Genomic DNA, 17,437 nt, shown 5'->3' with positions numbered 1-17,437 from the left:
CCATTTGTTCTGGGACCCGTTTCCTGAGGAGTGTTCTCAGGAGGTTGCATCAAGCCACTTTAGAATGGCTGGTGCTGGCTTGGGTGCCATTCTGAACCTGTACTGTACAGCAGAAGTCATACAACCTATCAAAAACAGGCTTAAAGCTAATTAAATAAAGTAAAATAAGGGGTCAGTTAATGCGGTGGTGGGAGCCATGACCAGTGATGACTCCCTGGACCACAGGAGCTGCTCTACTCATCTGGCAGCCCTGGAGCTCTCCAGGCCTTCCCAGGAGCCAGTGAAGCCAGTGCAGGATTCCCTTGTGATCATTGCTCCTGCTGTGGTTTCCCAAGGTGAACAAAACAGTGATCCTGGTGTTAAAATGATAAACCAAGTCCAGTCCTAGCCCAGTCAGGATCCACACAGAACAGGTTGTTCCCTGTGAGTCGGAGCAACGCTGATAACATTTAACAGGAATAGCAAATACGCATTAATATTTGCATTATGATAACAGGCAGAGTCTGTTTTGAGGTTAATATTTTGAGGTTTATATTTGGTACTAATAATTCATCCTTGGGTCTGAGATGATTCCTGAAAGTGTCTGTTTCCTACAGGAACAGTCTTTCTTGAATGTCTCTCATTTTTCAAATAGAGAACTTTTAGTCACTTTATTATTACCATTTGAAATCCAGCAGTTTTATTGTGCTAATATTTAGCCTTCCAGGACTTTTTAGCACCAGATTTTTTTCCTTTGAAAATAGTGAGGGGTTTTTTTTTGTTGTTTGTTTTTTTGTTTTTTTGTTTTTTTTTGTTTTTTTTGTTTTTTTGCTATTTGTTTCTTCTTAATTCATATGCAGCATTTAAGGAAAGCTTAATTATTCCCAGCATACATGGAGAAGGAAAGGAAACAGTGTTCAGCAATTGAAAATATATTTAGCTACATTTATGCAGAAGCGATTGTATTACCTAAATCCCTTTTTCTTTATTTTTGGGTGAGTTTGGGGGCCAGGAAGGAAAGGCAGACACACAGGCTTGGTAAAAAGAAGTAGAGGGAGGAAAAATGCTTCCATGGATTTGCAAAACAGAAATATAATGAGCTATCTCTGTTTCTGTACAGAGCTGGAGCGGGTCTTACTCTTAAAAGTCCTTGAGTCAGAGTTTAGATTTCAATTTTAGGAGGTTTGCAAAAGTTGGAAAAGCCATGGAAGTCGAATTCTATTCTCAAGGTGTGAACATAGGGGCAGGCTGATCCTGGATAGGAAGGCCAGCTCTCGTTACTGTTTTTTATTAAAATATTTTGTTACTTCTGCTGCAAATTAACATTAGTTTGAACATTTTCTCTCTTAAGTATTGTTCAGTCTTCCTCATTAAAAAAACATTTCCTCAGTAATAATAGGTTCCATATGTAGATGTAGTATGTATGTAAAATGATACATATTAATACAGCAATTTCCCACAAAAATGTGGCTTTTTGCTTTTCCACCGTGTAATGACCCTTCCTGCTCCTGCCCCCAAACAAGCAGAACAACAAGAAGGCCCGTTGAACGGAAAGGTGCAGTTTTAAAGCCTTTCCCAGATCCGATGTTTTCCGTGCTGGAGTGGAGCTGGCAGAGGAGGCCGGTGGAGATGGATCGCCGGCTGTTCCAGGAACAGGCTGACTCTGCAGAGCAGGGTCAGTACTGGGGCTGGCGTGTCCTGACAGTGAGTGCTCGGCTTTCCCGGGAAAGCTGCTCCCCAGGTGCTTCACCAGGGCCTTCCTCCTGCGGGATCCTTCTCTGACAGCACGGGGTGTGCTTCCAGCTGAGCCCTGGCTCAGTGTTTTGCTGAACGCCAACGTTGCAGTGAGAAGGAAACATTTTACGGTGCTCTGCACTTCATTTCAAAAACCTGTGGGTAAAGCATTCCTTAAAAAGAAGGAAAACAAACCCCCTTTTCGTTTTTAGAGGGTTACTACAGTATCCCAACACCTGCCTGTAGAAACAACACCCAACCTCCATTTCATAAAACTACAGAGCTCTAAAAAGCCAAGTCACCTTGTGAAATCTTCACTTTTTTTAATCTTTATGCATTTAACAAAAGGAATATTTCCATGTGTTCTGGTTAAGTATTTGGAACATGATGCAATCAGTCAGTTTGGCCGAGATGTTCAAGTATCCTGCAGCAGATGAGCTCGCCAGCTTCCGCAGAGAGATGAGGTGGGGGAGAGCTACAAGCATTCTTTGCTCCTGCCAGTTGCAAGTTAGAAGCCTATCAGAACCATTTCCCAAAGCAAAAGGGACACAGCAAATTTTTCTTCAACCCATAGGTTGATGGGAAATTAAAAAAAAAATTTTAATCCTGAATAAGATGAAGTGGTACGGGACATAGATGGTTACTTATATGTGAAAAAAATATGATGGTTAACATAGATGGTTACTTACATGGGAAAAAAAGTAGATACTAATTTTACTTTTATAAATTTTGCTTTAGAGTTCCTTCTCATAAAAAATTATTCAGGAACACTAAATTCAATAATTTCTTCAGTTCTGTATCATTGACTTAACTTTTTACATTCTGAAACAATTCAGAATGTTTCACCTTGAAAAGATTTTAAGTATTTCAATTCAAAATTACTTCTTCAAGATTTTCTTTCAATTTTGTTCCTCAGTGGAATGGGTGAGGGTAAATTTGACCCTTTGTTTATTTGGCTTTGGATTAAATAATATATTCTGCTTGGGCAATATTCTACACTCTATTCAGCAGAATAGAATGCTTTTGCAATTCTGTTTTTGGATGAACTTAAAATTGGAGAGAGTTTGGGTTTATGAAACAGAGAATAAAAAAGAGGGGTTTTTTCACATTTTGATAGATACACTTCAGCAAAAACATCTATTTTCAGCTCTTTTGCTGTTTCACTTTATAATTCTTTTGCTAAGAGTAAAAAAAAAAATTCTTTGAGCAGCCTCAGACTGATGATTTGCTGGCTGCACTTTTACATGGACCCAGGTGTTCGTGTTCTTCTGTTTATATTGACTCCACAGTTGAAAGATAAGACTTTCTGTCTCAGGTAGAAATGGTAAAGTTGTAGGAAATAGGTTTCAGAAAAGAATATTTAGTTGATCTGTATCTCAGAACATATTCTGTTTTGAAAATGTATTTAAATGATTGTGTGATTATACATAGTTGTGGGCAACTAATCTAGTCTGTTGCTGCAGGTCATGGGAATAGTCATAAAAAGTATTTATTGTGGATGTGAACCCGGATGCGTGCTTTCCCGACATGTTTCCCATATGGTCTGTAAGTAAACAGTAAATCAGATAGAGAAGAGCTGAGGAAAGAGAGGAAGTGGGTACGTGGGGATTCTGCAGCATTAAAACCCTGCATAGTTTGAAGCCCTGGCTTGTTTTGTCTCTGAATGGAAAAAGAGAGCAAGTCTAAGCAGAACAAAGATGCTCTGCAGACCTAGGAACACATGGAGACTCAGGCACTGACAAAACACCATAATTTTTTTAATCAGAAAAGCCTTGGTGGAAGTGCAAGGTGGACTGGCCACTTCTGGAAATGACTTGCCATTTGCCCAGCTACACTTAGTGCTGTGGCAGAGCCCTGCAGACTGCAGCCTGGACATTCTTTTCCTGAAACCAAACTAGTTCTAGGGAATTGCTAATTGAAACCAAACTAATTTTAGGGAAAACTGGTTCCGTTTTGGCAACTCACCATTCATGTCATAATATCCCTGTCAGAAGGGTGGCTTTGGGAAATCCAAACTGGGAGGCAGGGATGTGTCAGATGGTCTCAGTGGGTGTGGATGGGGGTCTGAGCTGTAAGCACTGCAAAAATGCCTTTCTTTTATTGCAGCTGAAGAGCACACAAGAAGTCCTGAGTTGCAAACTCTGAACACTGCATGTGTGAGTGGGAGGGTAGGAGTTGTGCCTGGCAGGAGAAACAACTGTTTTCACACTGCTACTTCAAAATGCATTAAAAGTTTCAATCTCTGCTGATATATTTCCTCTGTGTTTATCTGTTTTACCTGATTTACCTTTAGAGCCATCCCAGGTCTCTGAAGTGTTATTCCTCCATACTTGTAGCCTAAGCAGGTTTTCTTTTAGCCACCATGGCAATTTCTCTGTCACTAAAAGGGGCCATTTCATAGCTCTGGTATCTCAGGCTGGGAAATTTGCTCTTGGAATCAGTTCACACAGGCTTTCCATATCCTGCCATCCCTCTGATTTTCCTGATTTTTGTCTTCTTTCATGGGCTAAAAAAGTACAAGTTTTCTGTGGGAAATGATTGGGAGATTTGAGAGAAGTTGGCTCCAATCCAAAGGGCGGTGAGCTATATTAGCACAGTTTATAAGATAAAGCCAAATCTCTATTCTCTGTTACCTTGTGAGACTCCAGCCTAGGGCTAAATGCAGCCACAGACAAATGCTCTTGTACTTCTGAGGGCATGTCAATGTGAGGAAGTTATCCTGGAATGAGATAGGGTGTGAATGTAAATGCAGTAGCTGTTCCAGCATAACATCCTGTGGAGACAAGGCCTTGCTGAAGTGACTAAAAGCAGTGGAATGACTCCAGTGGAAGCTGAGGATGCTGAGCCCCCACTGCATTCCCCCCGCAGCAGCCAACCCTGCTGGCAGAGGACAGGCTGGACACCATCTCCCAAGCCTTTTTTTTCAGGTGGAATACAAGATCTACACACAGGCTGCTTTTCCTGTCATTGTGGAAATGATGATTTATTGCTCGTGTTATAAAATGTCAGAATGAGGTGGATGAGGTGATGGCCAACAGCGCTACTGTAGGTGTGTTGTGAGCACAAAAGATAGTTTAACACCCAGTGCCATGGGGAATATTTTAGCTCTCCCATCTCTTACTGGGTTTTTTTGTCATTCCTACAGATTACCACTCTGGCTTTGATTGTCTCTGTGGGTATCTAGGGTCTATTAGTGTATGTTTGAAGTGCTGGAGAGATTTGTGTGTGCACACACCCTTTCTGTGGTACTCTGGGAGTTAAAACTCAACTTTTTTAATGCTTGAGAGGTTGCTACACACCAGCTTTTTAGGCCTGTGTGGTGTGATTCAGTTGTTACCTATCCTTTATGGTCTGCTGGAAATGAGTGTTTATTTTTAACGTGCCTTTTCCCAGATTAAATAGAGCATTAATTAGTGCGTATGAGGAACAGGGTGCATTATTCCACCGCAGCTTTCCATCACGTCGAGAGCTCATTACCAGATGTAGAGATCATAAACAAACACACATGGCTGCTGCATGTAAATCTTCTGCAGGAGAAATTTTTGCTGATCCTTCCTGATTGCATCACTTTGTCTTCCAGCTCATTAATACACTTTTGACCATGGAGACTATTTAGGTGCTAATAACTCACAAAGCAGTATCCAGGAAAGTATTCGCTTTCCATATTTGTAAACGTATTTCCATCTGGAATTCCTGACCATGGTCTAGACTTCTCTTTTAATTTTGGAAGACTAGTTGTGGAGTCAAATCTTTTCCTTCAGAATTCGTGTTTGCTTCCACAAGGTCTGTAGCAGGATATACAAATAGTCTTCCCAAAGCCACAAAAAGATGATGATACAGAAATTAATCTGAAATTATTAGGGCAAAGTCTTTGCTGGCACAATCCCCAGGGGAGTTAAGCCAGCAGGTTAATTGGCCTAAGGATTAATAAACCTAATGAAAGCTCGGAATGGCTAATTTAGGACTTGATCCTGCCTGTTACTATGGAATTAGATCCCACTGCAGTAACTCCCATGGCAGTCCCTGGAACCATTCCCTGCCATGCCAGGCACCAGGGTGGCTGCAGTAACCTCTCCAACTGCTGATGGTCCATGAGGTTTGGGACGTGAATGAGCACTGACCTGAGGAAGGCAGCTCATCCCAGGTATCAGCAGAGCTTGTTGGGTGGTGACAAATGACATTTGTGACAGAGCCAAGACTGTAATCCCACATTCAGTCCCTCTCCTGGATTGTCAAATGGCTGACTCCTGTTAGGAGTGACTTTTGCCTAACTCTGCCGGGATCCTTGGCAGGTAATGTTTCACATAGTCTGATGGAAAAGACCATATTTCATACTCCTCTCCCACATTTCTTATCTCTCTCCCCAACTCTCCAAGAGCACCAGCCACACACTGCCTGAGCTGCTGACCACAGCAAAATTACCTGGAGGGATGAGTAGCCTTGTACCAGAGTTTCTTCCTATTTTGCTTTTACTGGAGCCATCAATATATAAAAAGTAGTAGAAATATAAAGCACCAAAGAAGTGTGACACACGGTGATAAATCACAACTTCTTTCTGTGACCAGAGTATGAATTTTAGCGTTCAAAATTTGATTGAATCTTGCATTAAAATCCATCTCTGCTTCTGACAGTGGTTATTACTGAGTCCAAAGTTTTGCAGAGCCACTAAGTACCATCACCTTAAAGGCAAAAAAGGTCTTGTTTGTCCATGGTACTTGTCCTGCTCAATGACTTATAGCTTCCATTTAGCTTTCAATTATTAAAATCAGATAAGGGGTTTGGAACATACTTAAGCATGTGCTTTACTTCAGTGGTGTTTGCTGACGTCAGAGGAACCCGAAACAGATGCCTGTGTGTTTTCAGGGATGCTTTCTTGAAACAGAGGGAGAGGAAAAGAGAGAAGCCTCTCCTTCCCTTCTTGGCTCCTCTCTTTTCATGTGTGAATAACACACTGAGCGCCTGGTTTTGTTTAAATCCAAGGATGGCAACCAACCACACTCTGTGAAAACTTCCTACTTCTTCCCATCCTTCTTCATGGTTTGTTTTTTATTTTTTTCTTCTTCTATTGATGTTTGGGAACCTGCAGGGACAAAGTGATGTGAAACTTGGAGGTCTGACAGAGGAGTTTATTCTGGCAGTGTTTGTGTGAAGCCCTGTGGTGCAGTGAAATCCCCCTCAGTTCCACTGCTTGCTTTGCTTTTTCAAACACAACCATAGCCTGGGCTGGTGCTTCATTTGCAGGGGGTCTGTCAGAAGACAGGGAAATGGATGGAAGAATCTCTCAGCTCACAGGTTTCTTGAACTCCCTCTTTCATGGCAATAACATTCCGGAAACGTGTTCTAATATTTTATAGCTTTTGTGAAAGACATGGATACTTGTCAGTAAATTACAAGTCCGTGAGCCCAGTTAACCTGTTGGTTCTTCTGAATCAAGGGTGCTTGATGTTCAGATGAATTTCTATCCCATTAAATGGCAGTTGTATTCATTGTGTACTTCAACTCTACAATAAAAAGAGTGTGTATACAGACTCTTCTTTTTCAAAGGGAAATAAGTTGATAGGACTTTTGTCTGTGGTTTTATGTTTTGGATTTTTTTAAACAGTGAAGCATTCTCTGATAGGTTTGCAACAGCTAAGCAAGATGTGTGTTGAATTCACATTCACATGTAAATGGTACATGGCTGTCCCTGCTTTGCCAGCTGCTCAGTTTGTGTGGTGACAGACCAAACACCTGCTAAGTGACAGTGCTGAAAAAAATTTTGCAGGTTTCTCAGGAAAGTGTAAAGATGAGCTTATGGGCCATTTGCATTGCATCTGAAATATTCGGTACTTTGTAAAGATGAGGAGAGGAATATTTTGGAAATACAAGTGTACAAAGTTGGGGCACTGGCAGCTGCCTGTGTCACACCTTTTTCTTTCCACCAAAGTTTGGTTTATGTGAGTAGGGTTAAGCTGACCCTAACCATCAGGGCTAGTGCTGATCAGAGATTTCAAACCCACCCTTCTGTGTGCAAAAATGTCCGTGTGAACTCGTGTTGAAGCAGTATAGACTTGATTAGGATCTTCTTTTAATCGAGAAACGATATTACAAAGTACATCTGCTCCCAATAGTTTTAAGAAATGCCTTGTGGCAATTAAAGAAATCACTTGCTCAAAATATAATACCAGGAAGAAATCTAGCACATTTTACTGATTTTCCCCCCTTCTAGATACATATACTGTGTATCAGCAGAGAAGGATCAGCAGTCCATCAATAGTACATAAATTAGGAAGTCCCTTGGTGGTTGATTTAATAATCTAAGTAGTGTGTACTGGCTAAAGCAGAACTGGGAAGTAATGTGCACACTTACTGCAAGGTTGTCAGGCAGTACTTAGTTATAAATCTTGCAAAACTGAAAAAACCTCACCCTGATAAGATTACCAAGACATGACAAATGGTAGCCCTAAATAGATTTTTGACTTCCTGCTCATCTCTTCTTTCCCCTGCCCTGCGCACTCAGCTCCAGTGTAACAAAGCTGTCAGGGCTGTGCAGCTCCTCCAGATGAAGGTCAGCTCTTGGTATATTTTTGATCGTTGTGTGAAGTTCCCCTGTCAGTATGTGGTCCCCGCTTTAACCTCTTTGCAGATTCCCCCTGATTATCCCAAATCACTTTCACATGGAGCTGAGGTTAAGCTTTATTTCTCTTGGCTTGTCCCTTCCGTAGCAGACACTTCGTCTTCACTTTGAAAGGACAAAGCGATGTTCAGCTGCCTGGGCCTGTGCCCAGCATTTGATTTATACATTATTTAATTTCCTTTAGAAAATTGGAAGCAGAACTTTAGGAGTGGAAGTCAGTCCTTTTCATTTGTTTAAGGATCTTTTAGGGCTAATATAATCATCGATAGTAGATGTCAGCATGATTAGGGTGACTTAAGGTAAAGCAAAGAAAATTGAATACCAGGAGAAACTTTTTCGCAGAGGAGAGGGTGCCAAGATTTATAGCTGTGCACAACATCTGTGGGTTATTAATTGTGGCATTAAAAAATGAAAATAGAAAATCACCAGGTTTTTGAGTGACACACTGAAAACACCTGCCTCCCCTGGCTGCAGGCTGGGGCAAGAAAGGCTCACACCCTTTGCATTACATTTTCAGTTCATCCTTGGACTGTGGGTCTCTCTGGAACTTAGTTAAACCAAGGAACTCATTCTACAGAAATTCCTCACTTAGTCTGGAGGTTTGCCTTTGGGCTGACACTGCATTCGCTCCAGAAATTAGGTCTGCACATACCTCGAAGTGACCACCAAGACAATGTGAAAATTTCTCATGCAGTGGAGTCAGGAAATTAAAAATTAACGCTGGAAAGGACATCATATAATATTTGGCAGTGTGGTTTGAGTGCTGTGTCCACTGAGGGGTAGAAAGCCCTGCTCTCACAAAAAAAAAACCCCAAAACAACCCAACCCAAAAATTGAAAAATGTCTTCCATGGGATTTTGCATGATCCACAGCTGAGGGAAATATGGGAAGGGGAAAGGCCCGTGGCATGCCTGTGCTTATGGATACAATATGACTTGTGGCCTTTACTTTAGCAAAATAGCATTTAATGACGCAGAGTGAGAGTCCCACATTGTTTCAGGCTCCCTGGTGCTACAGCTGCTGTTCCCAACATGGTTATGTGGGAGGAAAAAGGGCTGGAGTGTCACTGTGGTGCTGTGCCCATTCCAAGTCTCAGAGCTGTCCACTGATCTGGAAGTCACTTGATGGATAGGAGGTGCACAGTGCAGCACCAGAGAGGCTTTCTCAGTCACAGCCCTTTGGGCTAAAACAAGCACCTTCACCTGGGCTGCTGAGGGAAATTGTGTGGTGTCACGCAAAACAAAAGGAAGGAATAAAGTCCAGCTTCTGCATGACATTTCATGCATTTGAAACTTGCTCAGCCCGTAAAAAACAACTGATTGATATAAAAGAATCTTCCAGACAGCATGAAAAGTATTAAATATGATACAAAGTGGGAAATGTTAAGAACATCTCCTCTTTGCAGTACTGAAGAATTACAAAGGTGAGAGGAAAACAGCATTTGGTTTTTTGGTTCAGTGTGGAAAACTGCGCTTCTGTGGCAGCATCCTGGATGTGGTGTCTTCATTCTTTTGGTCACCTTTTATTGTTTTTGCAGAGGGGGTAAGACTTTCTGTCTGAGTCCTACTATTTGTACATCTGATATGAAACCAGTAAATGCAATACACAGGGAAATGGAAAGTTCACACCTTCTCGTGCACACAAGTCCTAAGCAAATCTCCTGAACTCAGCTCTTGACAAGGGGCTGGAAACAATACCTGTTGTAGATGCCCACGCAAGAACAGAGCAGCAGCTGCTAAGGACAAAGTCAGTGTTACAATTAAGGTGTCCTTTTTTTTCCCCACCTCATCGACTCATAGCCATTTGGCACATTCTGTTGGATGCTGTCATCCTTAGAATCCTCCTCTGTGCAAAGTGGGCTGCTGGGTGTTAGATAGGCTGGAATGGCTCCAGGGAGAGCAGTTGTGCTTTATTGTGTCATCATGTAACTTGGCCACACAATTCAGCACGGTAAAATATTTATGAAAATTCAGGAGAAGGCATGTGTGTGCTGCAGGCTCTAGCAGGAGTGCATCCACAGCACTGCAGGTAGTGGGAGCAGATGGTGAGCAAGGAAGGAGGGGGAGAAAACCCAAGAGACCAAGGAGGTTTTTGCAATAACATGGCACAAATGTATAAGGAGTTTACAAATGTGAAAGAGAAGAATTTGTTGAATTAGATCTGTTATCCATGGAGTAAGCAGATCTGGATGGCTTTCAGACATTATGTGGATTCAGTTTCCTCAGCTGGAAGAGAGCACCCAAATTTCAAGCTGTAATGTTAACACTGCAGAAGCAAACACCGTCATTGACTTTCTGTTCCATTAAAATATAACCCTTCCATCAATCCTTAACTCAAGGTAATTGTTGGTACCCCACTTTTCTTGTTCCATATATTTGCATCATTCATGTTTTCTTTTGTTGCTGTAATTACTTAATTTCTTTTCTTGCACAAGCAAAACCTGCATTAAAACTCAAATAAGTTTTTTTCCAGCAATTTTTCCTTCCTCCTTTAGGAGTAATGACCATACACAATTGCTGGGGCTTAACAGCATTGCTTTCTAGGTCTGCCTGTCCTCCCAGCCACACTCTGCCTCCCTGGAATACAGGCATGCAGTAGTCTTCCTCCCTGAGTTTCCTGGGAAACATGAGCAGCTGGTGCCATGGGAAGCTCCAAGAGGTAAACTTAGAAAGAGCCTGAAATTCCTCTAGCTTTCTGCTGAGGAAATAGATACTCCACAGGAGACATCTCACACTTTCCAGGAACTGAGAACCCAATAAATAAAAACTAGAGAGCTTCCATTAAGGATATTACTCATTTTGCAATCCAAAGGCCTTATGTGTGTTCTCCCCAAATGTCTTTTCTCACCTCCTGCCTCAACCCAGGATGTGTATGCACTTGTCACCCAGAAAGTATAACTCTTATTAATGTAGGATTTGTGTGTTTTCTCTCCAAATTGACAGAAAAACGTAAGTTTCTAGAAGATTATTTTTAACTGAGTTTGCTTTTACTGTATTGTATTAGGATAGCTCATTTGTAGGTAACTACAGTTGCTGTTTTTAACCTACTGTGTAAGATCCAAATCAGGACAATATTTGCCATGGCTCCAAAGACAGGACAAAAGGCAGAGTTTAAATGAAGCCATGAAAAAAGAATTTTTTTGCTCTCTTTCTTTGCAAGTTGGATTCAAAAGTTTAGGGTTGTAGCTACCTTTAAATGGTGATATAATGTAATAGATATGTGGCTGGAGCTGAAAGGAGATGAAAGACAGTTCTAGATTGGCTGTGCTCTATTGATGAAAAAAAAAAAAAAATAGGGAAGGGAGAGCACTTCTCCCAGTTCTTTTTGCAGAATCGCTTTTATTTGCTTTGTTTTGATAGGAGTCAGAGGCCTTTGCTCAAGTTAAACTTGAGAAAGGCAAGAATTATCTTCCAGTGCAAGAAAGAGGGAATATGCTGAACATACCACCCAACCTCAGAAGTGCCTCGAAATCTGAAAAGCAAGTAAGCAAACGCAGCAACCACTTAACACCTCCACCCTGATAGGTTTCATAAGGTAGGAGCTGCCAAATCTGTTTTATACAGGTTTTTTCTTAGGGAGAAGCTCATGACAGCCACAGCCAATGATGAAGTCTTCTAGTTTTAAATTTTTAGTTGCATAATCCAATCTCTCTTGCTGGCGGCGTTCGGCAGAATACCCTTGGCTCTGTGTCCAGGCCTTCTGCAGTACCAGCAGACTGTGAGTGAGAACTCATAATTACTTTTAATTAAAATGAGTGCGTGCGCACACACACACACACACACACACATAGAAAGACTCTGTTTTTCTAGTGGCTTGGCTTCCTTTTCCTCACTGAAGGGAAGAAGTTAAACTTTCCCATTAAATGTTTATATAAAAATGAAATAATTCTGAGGTTAACCAGAAATGCTGCTTAATCCTGGATAGAAACACACATGTGATTGGGGGGGGTGGAGTTTTTTAGGTTGTTTCTTTTTTTTTTAGTTGCACAAATATAGCTGAAACTTGAAGTTGGCAGAGAGCGCTGTTTAAAAATATTTAGTCCCAGCATGTAAAAACTCGTTTTGTTACGGAATTCCTTTGTGAGAGAGGTGTAGTTATGCCATGTCTCTGCCAAAGTGATGGGAGCCATATCGGCAAAGCGCCTCTTGGAAAATAGCTGCCTTTTGGGCTTGTAGTTACAAAATTGAAATCGGAATTTACATGTTTTATACATTGCTTGGAAGGATACCACATCTAGGAATATTTTTTAAGAGAGTGGAAGGAAGAAAAAAGGAAAGCTTGCAGATGGAGCCGAAGCTTCACTCTGTTAGAACATGTTGGGATGAGCAGAGGTATGTGTGATGACACTTAGCATGTACCACTGAGAGCTCTACTTTATTCCCCTTAGCTGTCATCATGTGCTGGAGTTATGAGACATACACCTAATTTTGGCTACATACCTCATCTTTCCCTTCCCTGGGCGTGTGTGAGCTTTACAGAACAGCAGGAGCTACTGATATATGTGATGCTGTCTGCTGCCTGGGCACAGCCCCTGCTCAGTTTCTGGTACTGGAAGAGCAATTAAAGGCAGCATTTGGGGGTCACTCTGCCTCATTAATTGATGCCATGATTGTCCCACATGTGCAGCTGGCTAGTTGCCTTGATCAGCTCTTGGCTCACCCTCAGCTGATTCTGAAGCCTGGCTGAGACCAGGAGGAGAGGGCAGAAGGAAGACTTGGTCTTTGCTGTGGCCACTGTGGAAAGGGTGAGTGGGAGCCCCCATCCTGGTCAAATCAGATGTATTCCAGCAGCAGGACAGATTTGTGTCTCTGTGCAGCAAAGCCGTGGGCACCCACACGTGTCATCACCTCTACATCAAGCCACAAAATTACAAAAATAAGCAAATGGCACATTAAGTTGTGTAGATTTGGGGCAGACTGCTCTGAACTAAGGTCACTTACAGACATCATTAAAGGAGCTGGTTTTATTCAATTATATGTGTTTAACAATTTCTCATGAAAGGAATCAGGAATAGCAGAGATTGTTTGCTCTCAGAAAGACAGGATACCCATAATCCTGGGTTTATGGTTTGGGATGGAAGGGACCTTAGAGATAATCTCATTCCATCCCCCTGCCATGGCCAGGGACACCTTCCACTAGGCTGGGTTGCTCAAAAAGCAATGTCCTTTTCATTTAAGAATTGCAAAGATGCTGCCTCATCAGTACAGACCTGCTTTAAAGTAGACAGTCCAATGTCTGCTGATGCTGAATGTCTCTTTACTAAACAAGGGAGAAAGAAGTCTATATTTTGTTTGAAAAATAATATCTAATTATAGACTATCATTGCTGAGGGTAGGAACTCATCTGCTCCAAGGCAATGCTCCAAAATACAGAACCGTAGAGATGTAAGTGCTTTAACTTGAGGAAAGCTAATAACATTTAAGCAACATAGCTGCTTAAAGATGAAAGAAGCCTCTGTCTCACTGAGGCACTTGTGTGGCCTGTGAGGGCCTTGCACACTTCTGCTGGGAAAACTTATGGAGCAATAATCATATCCTAAGCAAATCCACTCCATAGCTCCCATGGTTCAGTACATGAATCTGAGGAGTGAATGGGTACTGTCTGAAAAGCGTGATGCTAATACACTTCATCATTTTCTGGTTAGAACAGAATATTCTCCCTTTGCAAAATATCCAAATGTGTAATTGTATGATTTTGAGTATGCCCCATCTGTGGAAGTGTTCAAAACCAAGTTCTGAGCAACCTGGTTTAGTGGAAGATTCCCTGCCCATGGCAGAGGGGTTAGAACTACTAATCTTTGAGGTCCCTTTCAACTCAAACCATTCTTTGATTCCACGATCCATCGCATTTAAATCTACACAGGTCATAGAACTGAGCAGAATGAAGAGATGCATGTACAGGGGGATTCTTGGTCTCTCAAACATTGGTCAAAATTTATCACAAGGTGATCAATAATTCCATAGTATTGGAAACTTTTTCCTCTCTACAGAACAATATTTGTAGCAATCTGTAACAATTTCTCTGTGCAGACCAGAGGAAAAAAGCTGTTTTCTTGTCTTTCCTTTGTTTGTGCATGAAACAGGGAAGTTGAAACACAAGAGAAGTACTACATTTAAGCCTTCTTGAAACACATCAAAAACTTCACTTCTCAGCAGCTATCACTCTCTCAGTTTAGCCCGTTTTAAAGATAAAAATATATTTGTGACATCTGAAAACAGCATTCTTAGATAGGTCTCCCCAGCAGCTCCTGGAGCATAACGCATCCCACTTGCTGTGCTCCGCACTCCTCCCATGCCGACTTGTCGAATCTCTTCTGAGCCCATCTCAATACCCCAGCAGCAAGCTAAGGCTCTTTTTATTTTATTTCTGGATTAGTTTTCTGATGGCCTGGTGCATTGAATCGGTGAATGAAAGGGCCAGCTTAGCGCCGGAGGCAGCACAAGAGCCGGCGGGAGCCCGCGGCCGGCAGCGGGTGGTGCCTGCACAAAGGAGAAAGGGGGAAAGCGGGGCCGTGGCGTCCCACGCTGAGCAGGAGTGACCTGCTGGGGGTGGCACAAACCTCGAGGTATTTTTACATCTCTGCCCAGCACTGCTTTGAGCCCCCTACAAATCCCTTGTGGGAAGTTGTGCGCTGCTGGAGCCGCATTGAATTATTTCTGTGGGTTTAAAGAGTACGGTCAGTAAGCTCTCCCAGCTACTCTTTGCCCACGGAGCAGCTTTCTCGCTTTGGAAAGGCATCCATGCCCCCTTTTCCCTGAGTCTCAGGTGGGTCCTGACAGCTTTCCAGCCATCCCCGTTTTGGGGGGAGAAGTCTTTTGCTCTCACGGAGCAGCTCCTGGCGCAGAGGTAGGGCAGGAATTCGCCCGGGTGAGACACAGATGTCGGGGGTTATTCATGTCTCTCTCGGGTGGCGAAGCTTTTATCCCCCCTGGCTGAGCGGGAAAGGCCAGCCCCGGACCCGGGCCCGGCTGCCTTTGAGGTGCCCGGCGGGCGCTCAGCCTCGCAGGTACCCTCGGCCAGGAAGCGCCCCAATTTGCGCTATTCACAACCCGCAGGGCACTGTTCTTGTTTCCAGGCTCCTAATCCCTCTCTCACACACAATCCCTTACAACTTTAACTGGCGGGGTGGAGGAGCGAGTTAAAAAGGAAGGAAAAAGGAAAATGAAACACAATGTAGGGCCAGGCAGTGGCTGCCAGTTACTGGCGCGCACAATCGACACCAGCTGCAGCCCAATTAAACCCGACATTCACAGGTGTTCCCAGCACACTCGGCCCTAACAAAACCACTTTCTTGAAAATACCTAAGGCTTTAACACAGAAGCTCTTTTTTTTTTTTTTTTTTTTTTTTTTTTTTTTTTTTTTTTAAGTTCTTTAAAGCTATTTAGAGCACTTTAAATACAAAGAAGCTGAAAAGGACTTTGAGTCCGCTGGAAAGAGTTGACGCTTAATGCCGGAATGGGGGAGAATCGGCGCAGCTGAAGCGGCCAGTGGAGCCATTGGTTTGGGGGAAGGATGGCTTGTGCTCAATGCTGTTTGTTCAGGGAGCAGGAACTGGCATCAGGCATTTTATTGTTGCTGGGAGTGGAATGGGGCAAGAAGAAATGACTAGGTGTAAATCCTTTTCTGCAGGGGGGCTCCTCGTTGTTTGCAGCGTAGCTCTGAGCTGGTCTGTGGTTTTGCTTCTTACTGACCTCTGTGTGTGTGGCTCAGACAGCAAATTCTCCTTTCCTCCCAAGAAGGCTTGATTCTGGTGCCTTTTTGACTTTGAAGCAGAATTTTAAATTAATTGTTATTTTCTGGTCCTAAAACATTTCCTGAGATGATAAATCAGTCCTTAAGAAAGCAATATGCTGGTTTTTATACATGAGTTCAAAACTATTCCCAATGCTACGAGATGACTGCAGACAATAGATGAATGCATTGGTCGGTAAATTGCTCTGACTCCATTGAGAATGAGAATTCTGTTTGGTAAACTTCCTTTCGTAATGATATAAATAATAACCAAACTAGAGGATCTTCTGGTGCTCTTAGATTCAGCAGCTTTTTGCCCCACTTGGCTGGCTCTTTAGTGCTGCAGTCGCACCCATGTAGTTACAGTAGGTAGAGCTTAATTACCTGGTGCCTGGTGTGTTGCTGTTTAATCACTGCTGTCTCTGACAATCACTTCATGTCTTCATTACTGCCTTAGAGTGGGTGCTGAAAGCCACTCTGGATTCAGATGCAGTCACAAAATATCTATTTTGTCCCTCCATACAGTGAGATGTATTTTTGCCTTTGGAACAGCACTAGGATATTATTCCTATTCCTCACAGCATACAGAGATCCAAAAGGCTGCACTTTCATTTGTCTTTATTTTTGTATACCAGAAAGGTAAAAATTAGGATCCCTTGCATTTGTATTTGAAACTCATTAAGAATTGCCTTGCAGGTAATAGGTGATATTGGTTCTTAGCATTCATTTGTAGAGGTAGGCAGAGGCTGTTCATCCTACTAAATACAATGGAGAAAAAAGAATATCGCCCAAGCATCAAATTCGCAAGTAATTTGGCCTAAATTAGATAGTCACTTGGGAAAAGATGCTAGAGGCAGTGTGGATAATTTTTCTGAGAAAAATCCTCTCAGCACAAATACAATGATAACAAAGGAACTGCGAGCAACCTGAGCTGTGGTCTGGTACAGCCCCCTCTGTGCCCTGCACTTCAGGCACTCAGCAGTGTACATGAAGAGATGCATGTACAGGGTGATTCTTGCTCTCTCAAACATTGGTCAAAATTTATCACAGTTCTAAACCAGGGCAGAACTGGCCAAGGCAGCAATGGCAGACGGGAGGAAGAATGGACAAGTTGGGCAGGAGCAAGGTCTGAGTCACTGAGGACTCTTCAACTTGCAAAGACTTGATTGAGAGGGGATGAGATAAAACTTTGTAGAATCATCGATGGTAGGTGAACAGGGAAGAGCAGATGAATCACCGCTCTCATAACACAGGGAACAGGAGGAAGGACTTGATGAAATTGCCAGGTTTAACACAAGCAAAAGTGATTTTATTATATAAGGTGTGATTGGACTGTGGCACTTGATACATGGTGATCTTGTAGAGGCTGAAAGAAGT

General features: G+C 42.5%; 1 protein-coding gene across 1 annotated transcript in view; it reads left to right on the top strand.

Moving 5' to 3' along the window:
• The window catches only part of AFG2A (AFG2 AAA ATPase homolog A), a 165,067-nt gene that overhangs the window by 144,663 nt on the left and 2,967 nt on the right, over positions 1–17,437 (top strand).

The sequence above is a fragment of the Sylvia atricapilla genome, chromosome 4, assembly GCF_009819655.1.
Source record: "Sylvia atricapilla isolate bSylAtr1 chromosome 4, bSylAtr1.pri, whole genome shotgun sequence".
Taxonomy (NCBI): domain Eukaryota; kingdom Metazoa; phylum Chordata; class Aves; order Passeriformes; family Sylviidae; genus Sylvia; species Sylvia atricapilla.
The sequence above is the reverse complement of the archived record's forward strand: the minus strand, read 5'-3'. Positions and strand labels throughout refer to the sequence as shown.